Raw genomic sequence first — 13716 nt, 5'->3', positions numbered from 1 at the left:
GGGATAAAACCAGCCAGACCTGAGCACAGGAGAGCTCTAGCAGGCAGGTAAGACGTATTTTGAGGGCCAGGGAGATAGCTCAGTTGAGTAAGTGCTTGCCTGGCAAATGCAAGGTCCTGAGTTTGATCCTTGGTACCCCCCCCCCCAAAAAAAAAGTATTTTGGAAATCTTGGGGTAAGAAAGATGCAGAATAAGTATTTGAAGAGGGCAATGGATGAAAATTTTCCAAATATATGAGAGTCAGTAAATAAATGAGCTCAGAAAACACAAGGAAGGATAAATGCACACCCAGAATAATCAAACAAAGATGAAAGAAAACTGAAAATACCAGAAAACTGAAACACAGGATGTACAAAGGAACAAAAATAAAATTTAATGGGCTTTGACTTTTTGTCAGAGACTATATATTCCAAAAGACAACGAACTCTTTAAAGTGCTAAAATTTTTTAAAAACGAATCAAAATTCACTGAAAAGATGTATCAACATTGAAAACAAAATAAAGAACTTATTGACAAAACAGAGAATTCATTCAACCTACACTACAAGAAATATTAAAAGAATTTCTTCAAGGAATCAAGAATGTGATAGAAAATGGTGCCTTCCCAAAGTAATGAAAATCTCTGAAAGCAGTCAAAATGAAACCGCGCAGCCATTTTTCTCATTCTAATTGCTCTGGAGTGTAAGGGACTGAGAAGTAGCATTGCAGTTTGGTTTAAAAGCACACAGAAAAGTAAAATATATGAAAAAGCAAAACAGATGCATGAGTGCATTAAGGGTATATATTCTCTCTCTCTCTCTCTCTCTCTCTCTCTCTCTCTCTCTCTCTTTTGGTATTTTTTAGGGAAGGGTCTACAGGGTGTTGAGGGTCTCACTTACAGATCAGACTCATAGTGATCCACCTGTTCACAGCCTCCCAAGAGCTGGGATCACAGGTGCGCCACCACGCTCAGTCTCAAGTGCGGCCCAGGGATTGAACCCCTGACCGCTGCACCTGCTTGCAGGTGCTTTACTTTTTTTCTTTTTTAAAAAAAATTTAAAAATATTTATTTATTTATTTATTTATTTAGTACAGGGTCTTGCTATGAAGCTCAGATTCATAATGCCCTTTCTCACCAGTGCTACAGGTGTGCACTGGATTACAGGTGTGCACCACCATGCCTGGTTTTCGATGGCTGGCACAGCACTCAGTACCAGGGATTGAACCCGGGACCTTGCATTTGCCAGGCGGGTGCTTAGGCTGCTGAGCTATCTCCCCAGCCTCTAAGGGTATACTCTTATAAGGCTGGTCTGGTGTTTCACATAAAGCAATATCACATTATTGGCAGTATGTCTTGTAACATAGCTAGGCCAACTGCTATCACCTTTAAGTGAGGTGTTTAAAGTTCAACTGTGGAAAAGTTAAATGTGTAGAAGCAGAGAGAATGCTGCTTACCAGAGGTTGAGGGGGTGAAGAGGAATATAGAATGGGGGGAAGGAACTTTGTATCCTTATTATCATTGAGCATACAAAGTTCTAGTTATGGGGGGATTTTCATCTAGCAAGATGGCTGCAGTCAGTGATAAAGTGTTTGATATTTTAGCATTGTTATAAGAATAGATTTTACATGTTCTTTAAGCAAGTAACTGTGAGGTGATAGGTATGTTTATCTTTGCTGTCACTCATATATATATATATGTATATATATGTCACATACTCCATAAATATAGATATATTGTGAATTTAAAATAAATCCAACTGGGGAGATATAAACAGAAAGAAAAAGCAGGGCCTTATATGCAAAAGGAGCAGAAAAGCCAGGTGGAATAAGTACAACATGGCCAGCAACACGGATGATGTAGCCTGAGTCTATCAATAATCAGTATATGACAAACGTAATTAAGAAATAGATCGGAAGAATGAATGAAAAGTTACACAACTCTTTGTTGAGGATTTGTTTCAATTATAACGACTCAGAATGCTGAGAGTAAATTAATGGCACAATAAACACCACGCTAACAGCAACGGGAAGAGAGCTGGAGTGGTCCCACGACGGCCAGCCAGGGCGAGACTCTGAGTGCACTCAGCACAAGCGGAGTGTCTGCAGGGGTGAGGCGCGCGCCCCAGGCATACGCCTCGTCCCAAATGCGGATGTGGCGAACAAGAGGTAGGTAAAGACTAATGAAACAAGAAGGCGACATAGGAAACAGTGCAGTGACAGTGTGCGGTCTGCACTCACCTCTGACTTGAGTCCGCCGTGTCCTAGGAGCTCCCTGGTCCTCAGCTTCCCTGGTTCTTCAGCTTGTCCTGGGACTTCTTATAATCAAAGGAGGCCATGGCCCCAATAAATCTCTCTGTCCCTTCCCTGCCTTTCCCTCCCTTCCCTCCTCCCCTCTCCACCCCCATCTGCTCTTTCTGGATAACACCCACTCCAACTACTCAATAAATTTTAAAATATTAAATAAATCTGACGTTTTAAATAATTTTGCTTTTGGTTTCTGAACCTACTTCCATAAGGGAAATGGGAACCTCATTTCCAGTTTGTGCTCTGCGCTGCTGTCTTCCTCCTCGGCTGTCATCTTGAGTTACGTCCAGTGTCTCCCGACAACGACCCCCCACCCCCAGTCCTCCTTATTCCTCAGGTCTAGAAGGCTTTCTCCTGGAAATCTGAGTGCAAACAAAATTCTTATTATTTTACTGATAAATTTAGTTTGCTTAGTCTTAACAATGTTGTTCCAGGATAAACCCAGTGAGTTGTCATTCTTAATCAGAATCCCATTATTTTGTTTCCTTTTTAAGCTCCACAAAGAACTAGCATAAGCTTAAAATGACAGCTTTAAAAAAAATTTTTTTTAAATTCACATTTTAGAAAGGGCATGTGTCAGAGAATATTTGCTTTTCCACCCAATCTGTAGTATCTTTAAGTCGCAAGGGATTCCAGATGTTATCCATTTCCAGAGCAAATTCTTGGAGGTATGCCTCTACTCTTATATCTCAAACCACTAATTTCCAGTAGAGTAGGAAGCATAGTTGAGCAAAATATTCAAAGGGATGAGCTGAAAGATGTATATTTCTGTTTCTTTAAAAAGAAAAAGAAGTTCTTGCATTTCTTGACGCTGAGAGCTCAGTTATTCATCTTTCACTTAGCAGATACCTTACGACTTACTCTATTTTAGGCACTTTCCTAAGGGCTAAAGGTATGAGGCTAAGGATCGAAAAAAACAATATAAATTCTGGCTTCCTGGTTTCACTGCAATTCGAGAGCCAGCCTGGAACACATAGCTGCACAACCAGAAGCCAGGTGGTGCTAGCGCTTGGAAAAAAATAACAGCAGGTACAGAAACAAATAGAATGACAAGGGATGCTATTAAAAACGTGGTCTAAAAAGGACTCTACATTTTTCTGTCTTTATTTTACTCTTTATTTCCTACCTTGGGTTTTTCTTTCTTTCATCTGTAAAAAGCTAACTTTTGTGCAGAGATCAAATATAATTCAGGTAGGTGCAGGAGCCAACCTCTCAGATGTCTGACTGAAGAAACTTCCAGACAGAAGGAATGCTGAATATCTTGGCATGTGAAAATCAGCAAAGTGGCGAGTATGGCTGGCATGAGGGTGTGGGCAAGGGCAGGAGAGCCAGCAGGAGGCCCTGATGGTGAGGACGGAGCAGTGTATGAGAAGTTTCTCAGGTGCCTACTTTCCTTGCATACACAAATATATATGCATATGCCCCCCACACACTAATGCTCTCTCAAACGTGACTTTCATAGAGTTTTGGTGGGGAGGAGAATATATTGTTTTCATTGTGGTTTTTTTTTTTACTTTTATATTAATTTCATTGGGAAAGAAATAGCAATGAGATAGTTTCAAAACAGGTTAGTGGGACAGTTACAATAATATATTGCATATTGTTGTCTTCATAGTAGTTATTCATAGTACAAGATGCAGACATGATATCCTGTCTAAACACTATTAGTACAAATCTTCTCATTGAACTAAGAGAATATAATTGTATATCTATGCTATTTTGTGTGTGTGTATATATATATTTTTTTTTTTTTTTACTACCAAATGGTCCTTCATTTATATGCCCCTTTTTTGTTTACTTTTGTCAGAAATGGGTTTTTGATTGCCATTCAAGTATTGTAGGTACATGAATTCAGAAAAGTAATCCAATATAGTCCAGTAGTCCATAATAGTAGGGGGTTATCCGTAAGACTGGCAATGTCAGAAGTTGTTTACTTGAGCCTTTTACAACTCAGCATATTAATATGGCTTTACTTTTTATACCTTGTTTTTATAATTTTCTGCTGAATGATTGTTAGCGGGACCCATTCTTTTTTTTTTTTTTTTTTAATACAGGGTCTCGTTACACAGCTTGGATTCATAGCAATCCTCCTGTCTGAGCCTCCCCAGCACTGTGATTACCAGTGTGCACCACTAATCCCACTTTCCGTGTCTGGCCCAGCATGCCCACGGTTCTGGGGCTGCGTGGCATGCGATACCAGGGAGTGAACCTGGGTCCCTGTGCCTGCCAGGCAGGGTGTTAGACTGCTGAGCTATCTCCCAGCCCTAGCAGGACTTAGTCTAACAGTGGATCAGGAGAAATCATGAGAGCTGGATGATGTATCCACAGGAAGGCTGATAAAGGCTGAGATTGTGCAGGCTGCTTCAGGGAATTTATTTCTTTCATTTTTATTTAGCTTAATTTTATTTTTAACAGTAAAATCAGAAGTAAAAACTGATGGTCTGGGACCTTTGGTTTCCCGGGCACCCTGCCCCAAACACTCCCCGTTCTGTACCCTGGTCGTGGCTCACTTCCTTTTGGCCTCATGCAGAGAGTCAAACCACAAAGAAAAAAAATGACCCCCACCTGTGATCTGGCAGTTTTAGCCTGCAGACACCCTCCACCCCCACCTGCAATCCAGCTGTTCCAGCTACAGACACCCCCCCTCCAAAACTCTATAAAATCCCCTGTCCCCTTTTGTTTGGGGCTCTATCAATGTGCAAGACAGCCCTCTGTGTGAGCTTTCAATAAACCTGCTTTACTCCAGTCAGTGTGTCTGGCTTGGTTCCACGTGGGTTCGGCTTCCTCGGTTTGGCCTTTGAAAAACAAATAGAAAAAAGACAGAGGGGCTGGGGACATGGCTCATTGGAATAAGTGCTTCCCTGGCAAGCGCAAGTGCTGGAGTTCAATCCTCAGTTCCACCAAACAAACAAACAAAACAAAACAAAACAAAAAACAAAAAACAAGAAAAAAAAAAGACAGAGATGGGGTAACATACAATACATATGTTACAGATTTTTCAAAACAGGAGTAGCTAATTAGCAATGGTTCTTATATTGTCTAATTTTATCATCAAATCTGTTGCTCAAATTAGCAGATATAATTATGCAAGATAGGGGCAATAATTGAGTATTGGTGATTGCTTTCAAGAAATCTTAATTTTTTTCCTTGTCTTTTTTGTTTTATTTTATGTGGAGTTCTTAACATTTAGTTCATTTCGTCATGTAGGTATACACATAGTAAAAATTAAAATCATATATGTTATTAAAAATCCAGGAGTATTTAAGTAATTATCATTGGACAACAAATATCTTCAAATTGGTATTTACATGTTTATGTTATCTGCTATTTTCTATTGTACATTTATTTATATAGAACATTACTGATAGTATAATCTGATTTTTAAAATGAAAACAGAAACCCTATAAACATTTGATATCATCAAATTCATTAGGTCTCATTAGAAATCCAAGTAATAAGCTTAGATATTTGAAGCAAATATGATTATACAACTCTGTAAATCATATACATACTTTTGAATTATGATATTGTAAACAAGAATATATTATATTACCTTTTTTTACAAAAATGATCTTTTAAGGGTAATAAAAATTATAAAATAAGTTTAGAAAAAATTTAAATAGCATACTGCTTTCTATAAAGGATCTTCAAGTTAGATTCCAATCAAGTGTTTATAGTATTACCAACACCAAAGCATGCCGTGGAACTTGAGATCTCTGTTCTTCAGTGTGCCTTACGTCTCCCTATTGAAGTGTGGATTAAGGTACTGGAGGACATCCCCCCGGACATAATGGATGGTGGGAAAACTGCGTGACAGAATTCACACACTGGAGGCACATGCAGCTCCAAGTTGGAGTTGCTTTGTGCCAGTAAGTCACTGTCTTAATTAGGAAAGGGGCTCCAAAGAGGCCACTGTGGTCCTCGGATAACTTTTCCTTGGGAATCCAGTGAGGGAAAAGTGGAAACTTGACGTTGAACTTGGAAAGTGATTCAGAAGAGGTGTCTTCCTCCTCTGACCTGGTCCTCTTGGTGTGACCGATGGAATGCACGCTGCACCGCTGTTTACATCATCGCTAGCCTGAGGCTTAAACGGCACTTCTTGTTTATCTGTTTTATCTGTTCATTGTATAGTTGTGGTATATTGAGTATGCTGAGGGGTGCTTTTGTGCTTGTGCTAGCATATACATCCTATGGAATGCTTCTTTCAGGGCCCAGAAAGTCTTCTCTAAATTATCCCCTTTATGGGTTACAGGAATGCCAGGATTCCTTGATGAAGTTTCTTTCCTAGGGGAAGAGACATCCTGTCTTCGGATCTTTGATTGCTTTTCTTTCGGTATTCCTGATTTTACTTGATCATGTGGCTGGCCAAGAGTCAGATTATTTTCCCAGGTCTCACCATCATCAAGCAGAGGGACACAGTCATGACTGCTGTCTTGACCGGAATTCACAAGAAGTAACTCACTTGAGCTTGTCAGCAATAGTGTGCTGAAGTGAAAGTTCCTGTTGCTCACCTATTCTCCGCTCCTAGTTCTGTCTTCTGCTGTAATTCTTTCACTGCAGTGTCTCTGTCCGTGCCTCTTGAAAGGCTTCATATGCTTTGTTGAGTTGCTCACCACTATTTTCATCCATTCCTCTTCGTCCTGTAGCACTACTGTGAAGGATGTAGTAAATGGCAGGTGGATTAGGGATTCTGCCACACTCACATCGCAGATCGCCAGCCCCCAGCCGGTGACTCCAACTGGAAGTTGCTTTTGGGTCCAGTTCAGAGCGCAGCGCCTCTGCGCCGAGGCAACATGGCTCCGCTTTCCACCCTGTGAGGCCAGGGCGGGCCTCTCTGGCCCCGCCCCTTTGTTTTAATTTATTTTAAAGAGAGTATAATAATTGATAAGACATTAAAAATGGTACACACTTAGAAGTCCAAAATCCATTCAACCATGGATTGCTGTCCTTGGTACGCACATTGCTGTCCTTGACATAGTTGCTCAGATTACAGATATCAGCATACAGAGTTAATGAAGGTGAAAATTCTAAACATTAACCGCTATTTTCAAAAAACTGATGGAAATTATGAGTACGATCATCCCATCCATCCTGTATATATACTTGCATGTTCTTCCTCCTTCCTTCCTTTTTTCTATCCTATCTCTTTTTTGTCATCTTCATTGTTTAATCCTTAAATTCAGTTTCTTTCAATTTTATTATATCTATTATATCTTTATTTATTCTTTCAGCTTCTTACTCCAGGGAAACAATATGACATTTCCACACATGTTTCTGATTTATTTCACTTATGAGTATAGCCTCTATTTGCATCCACTTACCTATAAAGAATTCAAGTTTGTCTTTCTTTATAGCTGGATAATACTCCATTGTATAAAAATATCACATCTTTTTCATCCATTCCTCAGGTGATGGGCATTTTGGTTGTTTCCAAGATTTGGCTATCACAAATTGTGCTGCTATAAACATGGGTGCACATATATCACTATGGTATGATGTTTTCAGTTGTTTTGGGAAAATACCCAGAAGGGCAATAGCTGGATTCAATGGGATTTCCAGTCCTAGGTTTTGAGGAGTCTCTACTCTAATTTCCATAGTGCTTGTACCAGTCTACGTTCTCACCAGCAGTAAAGAAAGTTTCCTTTTTCCCCACAGTGTCTCCAGCATTTGTTATTAATTGATTTCTGTATGGTAGCCATTCTTTCTGGGGTAAGATGGTATCTCAATGTTGTTTTAATTTACATTTCTCAAATGGCCAGTGCTGTGGGAGATTTTTTTCATGTATATATTTGCCACTTGTATTTTTTTCCTCTGAGAAGTATATTTTCACTTCACATGCCCATTTTTATATTGGATCTTTAAATTTAGGGGGCTGAAATTTTTTTAGTTCTTTCTATAATTTAGATAGACGTCTTTTGTCTGAGTGATTGTGGGTTACAATTTTTTCCCCCAATTTGTGGGTTATCTTTTCACTCTGTTGGTGATTTATTTTGACATGCAGACACTTCTCAAAAATAAGATGAAATCCCAGTTATTGATTCTTTTCAGTATTTCCCACGCAGTTTGGTTTTTGTTCATGAACTGTCTGACTACTCCTATGTCTTAAAGATTGCCACCTATTTCTCTTCCAGATTTAGTGTTTCTGTTTTATTGTTTAGATTTTTAATCTATTTTAACTTCAGTTTAGTGCATGTTGATTGACCCAGATATAGTTTTAGTTTTTGGCATGTGGACAGCCAGTTTTTCCAGCACCATTTGTTAAAGAGGCTCTCTTTCTTCCAGTGAACATGTTTGGCCCCTGTGTCAGAGATAAGATGGCTAAGTATGTTTGTAGTTGTATTCGCATCTTCTAATCTGTTCCATCAATCCTCAGGTCTGTTTTTTGCCAGTATCATGCTGGTTTTATCACAGTAGCTTTGTAGTATAATTTCAAGTGAGGGATTGTAATGCCTCCTGCCCTGCCTTTGTTGCCCAGGATTGCCTTTGCTATTCTAGGTCTTTTCTGGTTCCAAATAAATTTTAAGAATGTTTTCTCTAGATCTGTGAGGTATATTGATGGTATTTTGATAGGGATTGCATTAAATCTGCATAAAAAATTTGGGGGTTTGTCCATTTTCATAATGTTGGTTCTTCTTATCCAGGAACAAGGAATATCTTTCCATTTTCTGAAATTCTTTTCGAAGTCTTTTTTTAGAGGGTTGTAATTTTCATTGTATGGATCTTTTACTGCCTTTGTTAGATTAATTCCTAAGTATTTCCTTTTTTGGATGCTATTGTGAAGGGTATTGTTTCTCTAATATCTCTCTCAATGAGTTTGTTATCTGTGTAGAGGAGTGTCATTGATCTTTGGGTGTCGACTTTGTATCCTGCTATGCTACTGAATTTGTTCATTAATTCTAGGAGCTTCTTGGTTGAGTTTTTTTGGTCTTTCAAGTAGAGCATCATGTCATCTGTAAATAATGATAGTTTAACTTCTTCTTTACCTCTTCTTATTCCTTTCTTGTCTGATGGCTATAGCTAATGATTCCAGAACTATATTGAATAGAAGTGATGGTAGAGGACATTCTTATCTTGTACCTGATTTGATAGCAAAAAAATTTCAGTTTTTCCCCATTTAGAATTATGTTAGCAGTTGGATTGTCATAGATGGCTTTTATCAGGTTGAGGTAGAGGCCATCTATGCCAATTGTCTGTAGGACTTTGAACATGAATGAGTGTTGGATTTTATCAAAAGCTTTTCTGCATCTATTGAGATGATCATGTAGTTTTTAGTTTTGGCTCTGTTGATATAATGTATTACATTTATATGATTTGTGTATTTTGAGCTATCCTTGCATCCCTGCAATGAATCCTATCTGGTCATGGAATGTAATCTTCTTGGTGATTTGCTGTATTCTGTTTGCTAGCATTTTATTGAGGATTTTTGATTCTATGTTCATGAGGGGTTTGGCCTGTAATTCTCTTTTTTTGGCTGGCTCTTTCTCTGGTTTCAGTATCAGTATAATACTTGCCTCCAAGAATGATTTTCGGAATACTGCCCCCTTTCGACTTTCATTGGAGGGTTTGAGGAATATTAGGATTATATCTTCTCTAAATATCTTGTATAATTTAGCTGTGAATCTATCAGGACTTGGGCTTTTCTTTGTTAGTATTTTCATTTTTTTGTTACGTTTTCAATTTCTTTGGTTGATATTGGTTCATTCAGAATTTTTATATCTTCTTGATTCTAATTTCAGTTTTGGCAATTTGTACCTGTAGGAATCTGGCCATTTCTTCTATGTCACTGGTCCTCTGAGAGTAAAGATTTTCAAAATAGCTCTTGATAATCTTCTGAATTTCCACAGGGTCTGTAGTAATTTCTTCCCTTTTACTCCTTATTGTTTGAATTTGAGTTTTTTTCTTTCCTCTTTTTGAGGGGGTTGGCTAGGAGTATATCAGTTTTATTTAATCTTTCAAAGAACCAGTTTTTGATTCATCAATTCTTTGTACTTTTTTTGTCTCAATTGCGTTACTTTTTCCTCTAATCTTTATAATTTCTTCCCATCTCTGGGCTTTGGCTTGGTTTGCTCTCCTTTTTCTAGAAGCTTGTGGTGCAGCATTCAAGTATTGATTTGTTCATGTGTGAGTTCACTGCTATAAATTTCTCTCTGAAAACTGATTTCATTGCATCCTCCAAATTCCAGTCCATTGGGTTTGAATTTCCGTTGTATTGTAGATATTGTTTAATTCCTTCTAATTTCATCTGTAAACCATTGGTTGCTGAGGAGGGTATTATTTAATTTCCATAAGCTTATGGGGTTTTTGTGGTTTCTTTTGTTGTTAATTTCCAGTTTGATTGTGCTGTGGTCAGATAATATGCATAGGATAATTTCTGTTTTCCTGCATAACTTAAGCATTATCTATGGATTCGTATGTAGTCTATTTTAGAAAATGTCCCATATGCAACTGAAAAAAAAAATGTATTCAGATGTTGTTGGGTGGAACTTTGTATATGTCCACTAAGTGGGTTTGTTCAAAGTTTGGTTCAGTTCTGCTACCTCTTTGCTAATTTTTTTTTTTTTTTTTGTCTGCTTGGCCTATCTTTTTGAGATATGGGAGTGTTAAGGTCCCCTTTTTAAGATTGTGATATTGGTTGTTAGATTTTTCATGTCCTTTAAAATTTGTCTTATGTAGTTGGGTGCTTCCATATTTGGTGCATACATATTTATGACTGTTATCTATTACTCTGATTTTTTTTTCCCTAACCAGTTATAGTGACCTTCTTTATGTCATTTGATCATTCTTGGTTTGAAGTTCAGATTGTCTGTGAACAGAATAGCTACCCTTGCTTTTTTCTGAGGTCCTGGAGCATGTAGTATTGTTTTCCATCCTTTGACTTTCCACATATGAATTTCTTTATAGGTTAAATATGTTTCTTGTATATAGCATATTGTTGGATTTTGTTTCTTAATCCACTCTGCCATTCTATTTCTTTTAATTGGTGAACTGAGTCCACTTATATTGGTGGTTATAATTGATAAGTTTTGACTTATGTTTGTCTTATTATTTCCCGGCTGTTGGTTTTCTACTTTTCTCCTATGTTTAATAGTTGCTGGGTTCTTTCTGTTGTTTTTCTTGGAATTGGGGGTATTTTGATCCCTTTCTAGAATATCTTTTAGTTCTCTGTGTAGGGGTGGTTTGCTCATCATGAATTTCTTTACTTGTTCTTTGTCATGGAAGTATTTCATTTCTCCGTTAAACTTGAAAGAGAGTTTTGCAGGGTGAATCAGTCAGGGTTGGAATTTGTTTTCTTGTTGGACTTGAAGTACTTTGCTTCATGTTTTTCTTGACTTGATAGTTGTGGGTAAGGAGAAATCTGCTGTTATTCTGATGGGTTTTCCATTAGATATGATCTGTTTCTTTTCTCTAGTGGCTTTTAGTATGTTGTTCTTGTGGTGAATTTCTGGGATCTTGATTATTATATGACTGACTGTAGTTTTAATTGGGTTGATATTATTTGGAGTTTGATTGTTTCCCCATATTTGGGAAGTTTCCTGTTATTACTTCTGTCTGTATTCTTCTTATGTCATTTGTGTCTCCTTCTTTCTCACCGATGCCTATTGATCTTATGTTGTTTATCTCTGCATCATCTTACAGCTGTTGAATTATTATTTCCTGGATCCTAGTGGTTTTTAAGAGATCTTTCCTTACCTTTTCACTAGCTTCATTGGTGTCTTCAATGTCTGAAAGTCTATCTTCACTTACATTCAAAAGATTTTGCCAACCTTTAATGGAGTTTTAATTTCTTGTATATCTTTTAAATCTGCTTCATGCAATTTATTTCTTTCCTATATTGCTCAGTCAAGGTTTCCATTGTTTTTCTATTCTCCATTTTTTTTTTCCAGTGTCTTCTTTAGAAACACTTAGTAATTCTTTCATTGTTGTTATCATTTCTTTTTTTTACTTGTGAGATTGTTTCTAATCTGATTTTCTCTATAATCTTCTTCAGTTGTTTCTTTACTTCAGTTGCTGTTATTTCAGAGATTTCAGGTGTGTGGCTTCCAATTTGTTTTTGTTTTTTCTTTTTATAGTTAACCAAACAGTTTTATTATAATCACTTATAATATTTTTTGGGGTGGGAGGGTATGGCAGTCCAACTCATGACCTCTCACTTGTCAGGCAGGCACTGTGCCACTGGGCTCCATACCCAGCCCATAACATTTAAATAAACGATACGCTTCTGTACACCAAAGTGTTTCACTCTGATTTCAGCCCTTTTGGCCATTGCAGTGACTGGGAGCGGCATCTTCCTCACCGCGGCCTGGGGTAGTGGGACCGGTGGGAGAAGCAGCCCTTAGCTTCTCTGTAATTCCAGCCTCCCACAGCCTGCAGATAGTCTTCAGGTAGGGACCACACTCTGGGGAAGGCTGCGGCCTCCTCCTGCGTGTACCATTCAGGTGCCCTGGCACCTTCCAGGGCTGAGAGAGCTCCTCCCCCAAGTTCCTGGGATCTTCTGGCATGTCCTCGTCTGGGAACTGGTGCAGCCTCTGCAGCATGGTTCTTCTGTGAAGACTATTTGGCAGCATGCCATCAACAGCCAGCTTCACCATCTCACCTGGGTCCCAGGTGGAGCTGGGCGGCCGTCACCTGCCTGAGTCCCCCAGGGCAGCCGGCGTGTGAGGAGTACACTTTCTGCTCCTGTTTGTTTCCAGAAAACACGATGGGTCACGTGTTCCTTAGGGCAACATGCTCTCCACGGTCACGGATCTGATGGCACACAGGTCTAAGTGGCCCTTGGCACCTTCTTGTGCTACAGTGACAAGTTTGCCAGGGGCTGCATCTTCCATCTAAGAGATACCACATTTGGGCAAAAGTGGCTCATCACTGGGGCGCCTGGGAGAAGCTCCTTATGTTTGTTTTCCAGCTTCCAGTTTCTTCTGTGCTGATGTCTCCTGGGTTTGTTCTGCATGGCCTTGGGGCCTGAGGATGCATTTTGCTCCTTTTTTGTCATTTTCTATTTCAGAGAGAACTCTTTATTTTGTTTTATACGATATTTTTTGGTGAAAATTTGATAGTAGGTGGCCGTGCCACTGCAGTCAGACCCTCTCTGTAAACAGTCCATTTGGGGGGCATCTTTCCTGTGTCAGAGCTTCTCGTTTTGTATGTGTCCCAAGATTTTGCCTTCTCTATTGATTGAGAGTGAGATATTGGTTTCCGTCTGGCACTGTCCTCTGTCCTTCAGCATAGGGCTTTGGTGAGGTTATTACCCAAGCACCCTCTGATATTAATATTCAAGGGAAAACAGGTGGTTAAGGCAGATATGGTTTCCTATTTACAGTGTACAATTAGCAATACTAGCAACAGTTAGTGAAATTTAGAAACTAACACTTTTGTAACTAATGGATTTGTACTTTAGACCATAGGAGCAAACATTATAGCTGTACAACAAACAGAT

At 38.7% G+C, this 13716-nt stretch overlaps 2 pseudogenes; both read right to left on the bottom strand.

Annotated features, from left to right (window-relative positions):
* Window positions 1-6040: 6040 nt before the first annotated feature.
* LOC101588649 lies at window positions 6041-6938 on the bottom strand (annotated as a pseudogene).
* Window positions 6939-12572: 5634 nt separating this feature from the next.
* On the bottom strand, window positions 12573-13253 carry LOC101586410 (annotated as a pseudogene).
* Between the last annotated feature and the right edge of the window lie 463 nt (window positions 13254-13716).

Source organism: Octodon degus, unplaced genomic scaffold (assembly GCF_000260255.1).
Source record: "Octodon degus isolate 3935 unplaced genomic scaffold, OctDeg1.0 scaffold00100, whole genome shotgun sequence".
Lineage (NCBI taxonomy): Eukaryota > Metazoa > Chordata > Mammalia > Rodentia > Octodontidae > Octodon > Octodon degus.
This window is presented reverse-complemented; position numbering and strand designations above follow the sequence as displayed.